A 9,288-nucleotide genomic window follows, 5' to 3' on the forward strand; every position below is an offset into this window, starting at 1 on the left:
CTTGTTTTTTACTGCTGAGTAGTACTCTAATATGTATATATTCCATACTTTCTTCATCCATTCTTCTATTGAAGGCATCTAGGTTGTTTCCAGGTTCTGGCTATTACAAACAATGCTGCTATGAACATAGTTGAGCATATACTTTTGTTGTATGATACACCTTTGGTCCTGACACTTCAGAGGCAGGCAGATCTCTAAGTTCCAGGAAAGTCTGGTCTACAAAAAGAATTTCAAGACAGAGATACACAGAGAATCCCTGTCTTCAAAAACATAAACAAGAGATTCAGATTTATATTTCCTTCCCAAGGCAAATAGAATAGTTTATTTTGGGAGTAAACTTGGGTAGCTGGGGATGAGAACAGAAGGGATCAGGAGGGTACAGGATGGTGGAGGGAGAAAATATGGGAAGAAAAGTGTGGGCATTTGGGGAATGATGTGGAAGCCTAGTGTGGTGGAAACTCCCTGTCATCTATAAAGCTGACCCTAGCAAGGACTCCTAGTAATAGGGCATATAGAGTCTGAACTGGCCATCTTCAATAACAAGACAAGCCTCCCAGTGGTGGTACTGGAACACAGTCGCAAGACCTTCAACCTACAATTTTTCCAGCCTGCAAAATGTGCTGAGGTAATGGTGGTGCAGTGCTTGTAGGATGAGCCAATAAAGACTGGTCTAACTTGACCCTCAAACCCAGAGAGGGATCAGTTTCACAATACTGCCAGGATGACCAGGAACCATAGATTGCATAGCCCCAAGATGTAGGATAGAACTAAACATAGTAGAGAGAGGGAAAACTGAAATAGGGGTGTATTGTATGAGAGAAGAATGAAAAAAAATTAAAAATTTATTTAGGGGTTGGAGAGATTTCTCAGCACTAGAAAGACTTCGCTGATATTCCAGAGGATCCAAGTTCAATTCCCAGTACCCACATAGCTCCTCTCAAGACTATAACTCTAGAGCCAGGGGACCCAATGACTTTCTACAAGTCCTTCACTCATGTGGTGAACAGACACAGAGGCAAAAACTCATCCACATAAAACAAATATGAAGGTAAAAGCTATATTAAATACCATCAATAATTGGACATTATACATCTAATTACAGAAGATACAAATATACAACTATGTTGTAACAATTGCAATTTAGAAACAACAGAAGAAACATACAAAAATCAAGAGAGAACCAAAGGGAGATAGGGGGATGGAGGTACAACAGCTGCTTCTCAGCAGCCCTGAGGCTCACATTAAAGCTCTTGCACTACAGAGGATGCCTGGCAGAATATGGTGTCTGTACATTATGTCTTCCTGTGTTTGACGTGACTTATCTAGAATATACTAAAACTTTAAGAAATCTTTAAAAGAATAAACATTTTTTTTTCTTTGGATGCATGCCTTCATTACAAATGATGCTATTATATAGAATAAGTCCACGTTTCCAGCAGTCTAACTATAATTTTGTGAGCATTTGTAGAAAGGATCAGAACTTCTCTATGTTCTTGTCAAGGGTAACAGGATGAATGCCCACATCGTGGAATTGTGAACACTGAATTTACTAACACACCCAAAGTTAAGCAGAACTTGGTGCCTAGTGTTTGCTATACAACTAGTTGTCACAACAACATCCATATATATTGGTTTTTCGAGACAGGGTTTTTCTGTGGTTTTGGAGCCTGTCCTGGAACTAGCTCTTGTAGACCAGGCTGGTCTCAAACTCACAGAGATCTGCTTGGCTATGCCTCCCAAGTGCTGGGATTACTTAGATTATTTTGAGACCACGAGGATAAGACTGTTTCCAAATAATTCATAAACATAAATTATGTACAAATCACTCAGGTATAGTAAATTCAAGGAGAAAAAGAATAAAATTAAAATGTCTCACAATGTAGCTGACACCAATGTGGTGACTGTTTTCTCTGCCTCACCAGAGGTCAGTATTGAGTGCTTAGCTGTATTAGGAAAGGACATATAATTACATGGTGAAATGAGAAAGATAATCCCCAGATGAACGATTGATAGTCTAGTGATTAAACTGACACATATACAATAATAATCAATTCCCAGATTCTGTACAGCCCACAGCTCTCACTAAAGTGCTGAAGAGTTGACTGAGAGAAATAGAGCTTTGTAAGAAAAACAATATATAGGTTGTGACGCAACTCAGCCCAATATAACATGTATTGTGAATCCTAGGTCACCAAACGTGTTTGTGCACCATGCCCATGTTTGGTGCCCTCCTTAGTGGCCAGAAGATGGAGTCATAACCCCTGAAGTCACAGAAGTTTGTAAGCCACTATATGGATCTCGCAAACTACCCATAACCTTTCAAGATCATAAAGTAAGTTGATCCCCTGAGCTATATCTCCAACCTTTTCACGTGGGGAATTCTCAAAAAGTTTAAAATGTACCTGCAATAAGACTCAGCTTTGTTATATAGCCAAAGGACTCCACATTAAACTTCACATATACATGTCCAACCATGACCCTTTATTATACTATTCAAAACAGCTAAGAAAGGGAGCTGCCTAGATGTCTTCAACTGTGGAATGCTATTCAACTGTCAAAATGAGGTCAAAATGTACATGAAATTGAAGGACATAGAAATTTTTTTTTTTATCAAAACAAGGAGTACTCTAAGAGAGACATGAATGGTTGCTCCTGGGAAGGGGAAATAGCTTATATTTCCTGAGTGAAATGGAGGAGAAGGAGGGGTGAAGGGGAGAGTGAGAAAAATGTGAGGGAATGGAATGGTTGAGTTGGTAGAGGGACAGAAAGTGATAGCAAGGAAAGAGATACCTTTAAGAGGGAGTCATTGTAGGGTTAAGGAGAAATCTGCTACTAGGATACTCACAGGATGACCTCAGCTAAGACTCCTAACAGTGGTTGGAGAGGTGCCTGAACTAGCATTTCCCTGTACTCAGATTCATGACAACTCTAATTATTGTCATAGAACCTTCATCCAGTAACTGATGGAAGCAGATGCAGAGATCCTCAACTAAGCACTGGGCCAAGCTCCCAGAGTCCAGTCAAAGAGATGGATAAGACGCTATATGAGCAAAGAGGTCAGGATTATGATGGGGAGACCCACAGACACAGCTGACCTGAGCTAGTGGGAGCTCAGTGACTCTGGACTAATAGCTGTGGAACATGCATAGGAGGAAATTTCACCCTCTGGATGTGAATGACAGTTGTGTGGTTGGGACAGTCTGTTGGCCCATTGCCAATGGAACCAGGAATAGTCCCCAGTGTATGAACTGGCTTCTTAGAGCCCATTCCCTATGAAGGAATATCTTCCTCAGCCATGATATGGGGGGGGTGCCTTGGTCCTGCTTCAACTTCGTATGGCACACTTTGTAGACTCCCCCATGGGAGGCCTTACCCTTTCTGAGGAGTAGGTGTGGATTCTGGATTCGAGGGGGAAATGTGGGGGAAGTAGTAGGAGGGGAGGGAGGGAGAATTGTGGTTGTTATATTAAATAGAAAAAAACCTGTAAAATGAAAAAAATTAAAACTTCACGTAGACACAACCAAAAAAGTGTGAAAACTTCTTTTTAGTGAGACACTTTGTTATTTAAACATTATGGTCAACAACTATTTTGTGAAACCTAAAGTTTTTAACTCATATTTGGATCATCTATTCCACATTTAATTCAGGTATAAAAATCTGGTTCTTGCTTGTTATAAGCATGTTTTTGTTTTAGTGACTGTGGTCTTACCTTATACTTTCAGATACAGATTGTGCTTATTTCACTTTATTTTTTTAAAACTATTTTGTTTTCTTGCCTCAAAATCTCGAGACTATTTTGGAGAAAAGAATAAAAACTATTCATAAAGTTTGTGGCAGGGGGAAGGAAAATTTGTACTGAAAGAACAACTATATCTAGGAAGAGCAAGTCCCGCTGGTTCTTTCTTATTTGTGGATTCTAGCTCTGAAACTTTAGAATTGAGTATGCAATCTAGAGTTATGATAAAATCTAGGGAAGTAAAAAGGCACCCTGATCCGAGTGGGGGCAGGGGAGGAACACTATAAAACAGATAGCAAGACATAGGTGCTCTGAGAGGGGAAACAGAAAAAAAGTGAGAGGGGACTTTATCTGGAAGGAGGGCTAGGAGGACAACCCTGAGATGGAAGAATTAATGTAAATAACACTAAAGATGTTTGAAAAAGCCAATCAGATTATTTCACGTGACTTAAAATAAAATGTAATATGTGTGTGTGTGTGTACATATATAAATGAATTAAATTAAGTTGGACATTTGGCTGATAATGCTTCTCATAAGACCCAAAAACAAAGCAAAACAGTATTAAGTATAGGAAACCCCCAGTCAAGTCTTTGGTTATAGAAGCACAAAACACAGAATATATATATATATGTATATATATACATATGCATATATACATGTATATACATTTATACATACATACATATATATATTAAAGTCCTTGGTTGGTTCACAGAACTTGAAGGTAAAACCCTCCGTGTGAGGACACCATTTGCTTAGTCCACAGGACTTGAAGAGTTCCAGTTTGTTCTGACCTAGAAGCCTCCTACAAGAGGCATAGCTTTTATAGCATGCAGTGGGATACTGTAAGCTGCCAAGAGAAACAATCAACTAGTAAAGCCTTTAAATCCAACAATGACCTGGATGTTAGATATACCCAAGAGTTTAAAGGTTGCACTTCCATGTCAGGGGTAGCCAACAGTCACAAAATTGAACGGAAAGTGCACACAATATCAAAGAATCCATGTCTGGTAGAGTACACCTAACCAGCTAAATGTGGAAGCTGAGATCATGAATTGTGGAGAGGACTTGCTACAGCCATGTTCCTAAGCATTTCCTAATTACATTCTGAATATTTTCTTTAAATCCACAGATAAGTGTAGCTTATCTTCTTTTATAAAAGAAGTCTTTTTATGCAATAAATGAAGATCATCACAGAAATTCACAATGGGACAACATGAAGAGAACAATTGACCATGGGATACCATTCCCAAATGATAGAGCTACAAAAACAAAACAAAACAAACAAACAAACAAACAAAAATACTGTACCTAAGGCTCAGGGAGCTTTTAGGAAGGGTGGGACCTCTTGTATGATATAGTCTTTACTGTATATGATTGTGACTTGTACTCATGAAATCTTCCTAATGTGGTTGAGTAAACAAGATTTTGGCAAAGAAAACAACACTAGAAGTCCCATTAACAATGGGGGATAGCTCAAAGGGAGTAAGATCTAGATGAAGAGCTATGCATAATTAATGACTGCTAAGAGAGGGGAGCCAGGCTTCTTAAAGGACATGCCTGCAATATGTTTTCCAGTCTCGTGTGAAATTTCCTAAATACATAGACATACTAGCAACATCAATGGACTCAAATATGTATAAGTATATATATATAAACACATATTACATATGCATATATATGAGTGAAAGAGAGAAACTGCAAATTTGAGTAGATGCATGTGAGTAATTGAGGGGGAGAACATGATACAAATATAGTGCTTATGTTTGAAATGCCTCAACCAAAGACTAATAAAATAAATGCTAAAAAGCATTTGACATGCAAGAAATCTAAAAATAAATAACTGTAAGTAAATGGTAAGATGGATGTTTAATAGAAGATTTTAAAATTGATTTATCTTAATTAAATTATCAAATATTTGCCCAGAAAATTCTAAAACAGAGAAACTAACCATTCCTAATCACTTAAAAGTAGAATTACTATAACAATGGTAAACTTTGCTGAGAATCCAGATAAGAAACAAATACATTTTAGCTTTATTACCTATTGTTATAATTCCACTGTGGGATATTATAATTATATTTCTTAAAATTTTAAAATTATTAAATTCAATTTAATTTAAATAAATTTCTTAAATTAAAATGCAATTTTTAAATTTGGTATTTAAAAATACCATGTTTCATATTTGCTTTTGTTAGAGAATCTCTGTTTTACAAAACATCTGCATCAAAATTTAAAGTATTTGTGTACTATAGTCAATAGCACACAGAATTATATCTGAATGTTTTATAAAATCAATGTATTTGATCTATTTTCTACCATTCATACAGTTTCCACTGTCTTAAGGAAATTACAAACAAGTATATGTATTAACAATCACTTTGGTGGGAACACACAATGTCTATTACATGAAGAGAGCAACAATAACCACTTTCAATCTAAAAATTTGTTTAGTAACACAAGGACATCTATGATTACAAGAAAATATTAGGAAGGAACCACTGACTAAAGTGATTCAATAATTTTGTTTTTGTGTTTTGATCTTCATTAAGTTATACTTTCCTGACATGTAGTATTTGTTTCATACATAATTATTAGCTAAAGATTTATACCTTCCAAAATTATCTCACCATATATTATAGAAATTCAATAATTATTGGCAAATTCAAAACTGATATAAAATATACTATTTCTTTAATTGTATTATCGAAATGCACTAGAATAAAATTCTATTTGTGTAGATGAGAGAAAATAATATACTTTCTACTATAACATTACTAAATACTACCAAGCAAAAGGATATTTTTCCTGAAAGGTAAAAATTCTTACATTTATTTATATAGTGAGACCTAACATTGATATTCAAATATTCTTTGTTCAGCCATATTTTCCATAGAAATCATAGTAATAGGTAAATGAAGAAGCAGAATTATGTGAATGAGCACAATTATGTCCATTTAAATTTTTTAATTTTGACTTTTAATAAGTTATACCCACAACATGTGATTAAAATTCTAGAAAGAAAATGATTTTCATAAAAAGTTAAGAGCTTTCTTTTCTCTATCCTGCTCATTTTCCTCTAAGTGACAAATATTACTAAATATTTAAACTACCCTTCCTCTCATATTTTCAATGTCATGTTTTAGGAATAAGAATATATGACATATACATTTCATAATTTTTAAACCTGAGAGACCACTAACATGAAAACACGCATAAAGTTTTCAGTAGTGAAAAGGATTTGGTTAAGTTATTGTCGTGCTCTTTGTTTTGAGGAGCATGAAGAAAGCAATGAAGCAGTATTAACCAGCAGCATAACAGGTCGACATAAATCTCTAAAATATGTGTTTTCATAATTAAAAATAATTGTATGTGCTTCAGCAAACTATGTTCTGCAGTATAATTAAACATACTTAAATATATTAACTTTATAAGTAATTTGCATAAATTATTCCAGTTAAAAATTTCAGTGTACATTAGAGAATATTATGATCTTTATCAATGTGCTATACTATTAACCAAATGAATAATGATATGGCTTTAAAAGTTGAGATATAATTATAACCTCCGTAGAGCCTCTGAACTGAGAGTGCTTTGGGTATATGAAATGATTGGCTGAACTGTAAGGAGAATTAGATTTGTTGATTTGAATATTGTAATTGAGCATTGATACTGTGTCATTTGCAGAATATCAGCCCTTAGCTCCTATTCTCAATATTTCTTTTGAGGTTTATTAGTTTATATTACTAGACTTTTCTTCAGAGAAATGATGGTGTAAATATATAGTTCTATTTATAGCTGTTACTTATCCAAGTTGAATAAGCATTTTTATTTTGTGTGATATGTGTTAGTATAAATAAAACTAGGAAGTAGAAACTGACTGAATGCCTCCTTGATTCAACATGTACTTTCAGTGGAGTTTACAAGGAGCTGTTTGGTAAGGGTAGGACACACAGTTTTCTGGCCAATTACTAAGCATGCATCAGGGAATTGCAACCTTGAGTTTAATTCTGAGTTTGGTCATTAAGAAGGCAAGAGCATGGGAATAATTCTCAAACAATTTTGTATCTGACAGAGGGTTGTAAACATAGAATATACAAACCCCCTAAGACTGACTCTATCACAATTTCCAGGTATACCACTCTTAGGTGTGTACCCAAAGGACTCTACATCCTATTAGAGACACTTGCTCTTCCAAGGCTACTGCTGTGCCATTCTTAATAGCCAGAAATTGGAAAAATCCTAGGTATGTAACAACTGATGAATGAATAATGAAATTATATTACATTTACAGCATGTAATATTATTCAACTGTTAAGAAAAATAAAGTTATGGTATTTGAAGACATATGGATAGAGCTAGAAAAATATTTTGAGTGAGGTAACTCAGAATAAAACAGACAAATATTGCATATTTTCTCTTATATGTAGATATTAGATTAAGTTTTAGATATTGTGTTTTAGTCCAAATGACAACAGATTTTAGGTATCTAGTCAAGGAACATGGGAGAGAAGAGAACCACCAAAGGAAGCAGAAATACAGTAAACAAATGGGAAACCTGAATAGAAAGGTTAAATATGAAGGGGAGAGGAAGGCGGGATAGTAGAGGTAATATAAAGATAAACAACAAATATGAGAGGGATTTTAAAAGGGCACTAGATAACCATTAATCCAGAAATTTTCTAATAAATATAAATATATGAAAGGTACTAAAATGAAGTTACCATATAATGGGGGAGACAATACCTAAAAAAGACATCATATACCAACAAGAAAAACCTCCAGTGCCAGGAATGTGTGACCACTACCTGAATTGTTGGTCAAAGTGATCCTATAACCTCTCCAAAATATTATGAGCTATTGAAAAAGATATTTATTTCTCTGTAGAATCTGATGGCATGACCTTATTGTTGAGGACGACACGTATGCCTTTGAACACAGAAAAAATTGAGCTCATGAACAATTACAAATTTCACTCCTATTGACTAGTGAAAGGAACTCTGCATACTATCCTGAAAAAAGGTAATTATAAAGATCACCCACCAACAAACCATGTGACAAACAATAGTAACCTTGACAAACAATAGTAACCTATCTAAAAGATATATTGGTACAATAGCTACCCAAATGTTATGGAAGTAACCAACGACTTTCTCATTGATAATTGGATTAATCAATATTGGACCCATACCTGGCACCACTGAAGTTTCAAGAGTCTGAGACTAGAAAGGTTATGGGCTTAGGGGAAAAAAAAACACCTACTACTATTATTCTTCTAAAGAAACACAGAATTGAAATTACTCCAAATAGCATATTGCTATGGTTATAAATCAGTACCTTTCTCAACTAACATCAGAAAAAATTCTTGCAATAGTTGGAAACCAACACAGAAACACATGCCTGGACAATGTTCAGAGAGTGAGAGACCTTAAAACACTCAATCCTTAATGGGATGTCTTTTTAAAATTCCCACAAGTCTAGGCTCAAGGATCTATAAAGAAGATGAGAATGAAAGATTATAATAAATAGGTAGTGGATGACTACAAGGAAA

General features: G+C 35.1%; 1 long non-coding RNA gene across 1 annotated transcript in view; it reads right to left on the reverse strand.

Annotated features, from left to right (window-relative positions):
* The window catches only part of LOC113456646, a 793,133-nt gene that overhangs the window by 535,309 nt on the left and 248,536 nt on the right, over positions 1-9,288 (reverse strand). The window lies entirely within an intron of this gene.

The sequence above is a fragment of the Microtus ochrogaster genome, chromosome 10 (assembly GCF_000317375.1).
Source record: "Microtus ochrogaster isolate Prairie Vole_2 chromosome 10, MicOch1.0, whole genome shotgun sequence".
Lineage (NCBI taxonomy): Eukaryota > Metazoa > Chordata > Mammalia > Rodentia > Cricetidae > Microtus > Microtus ochrogaster.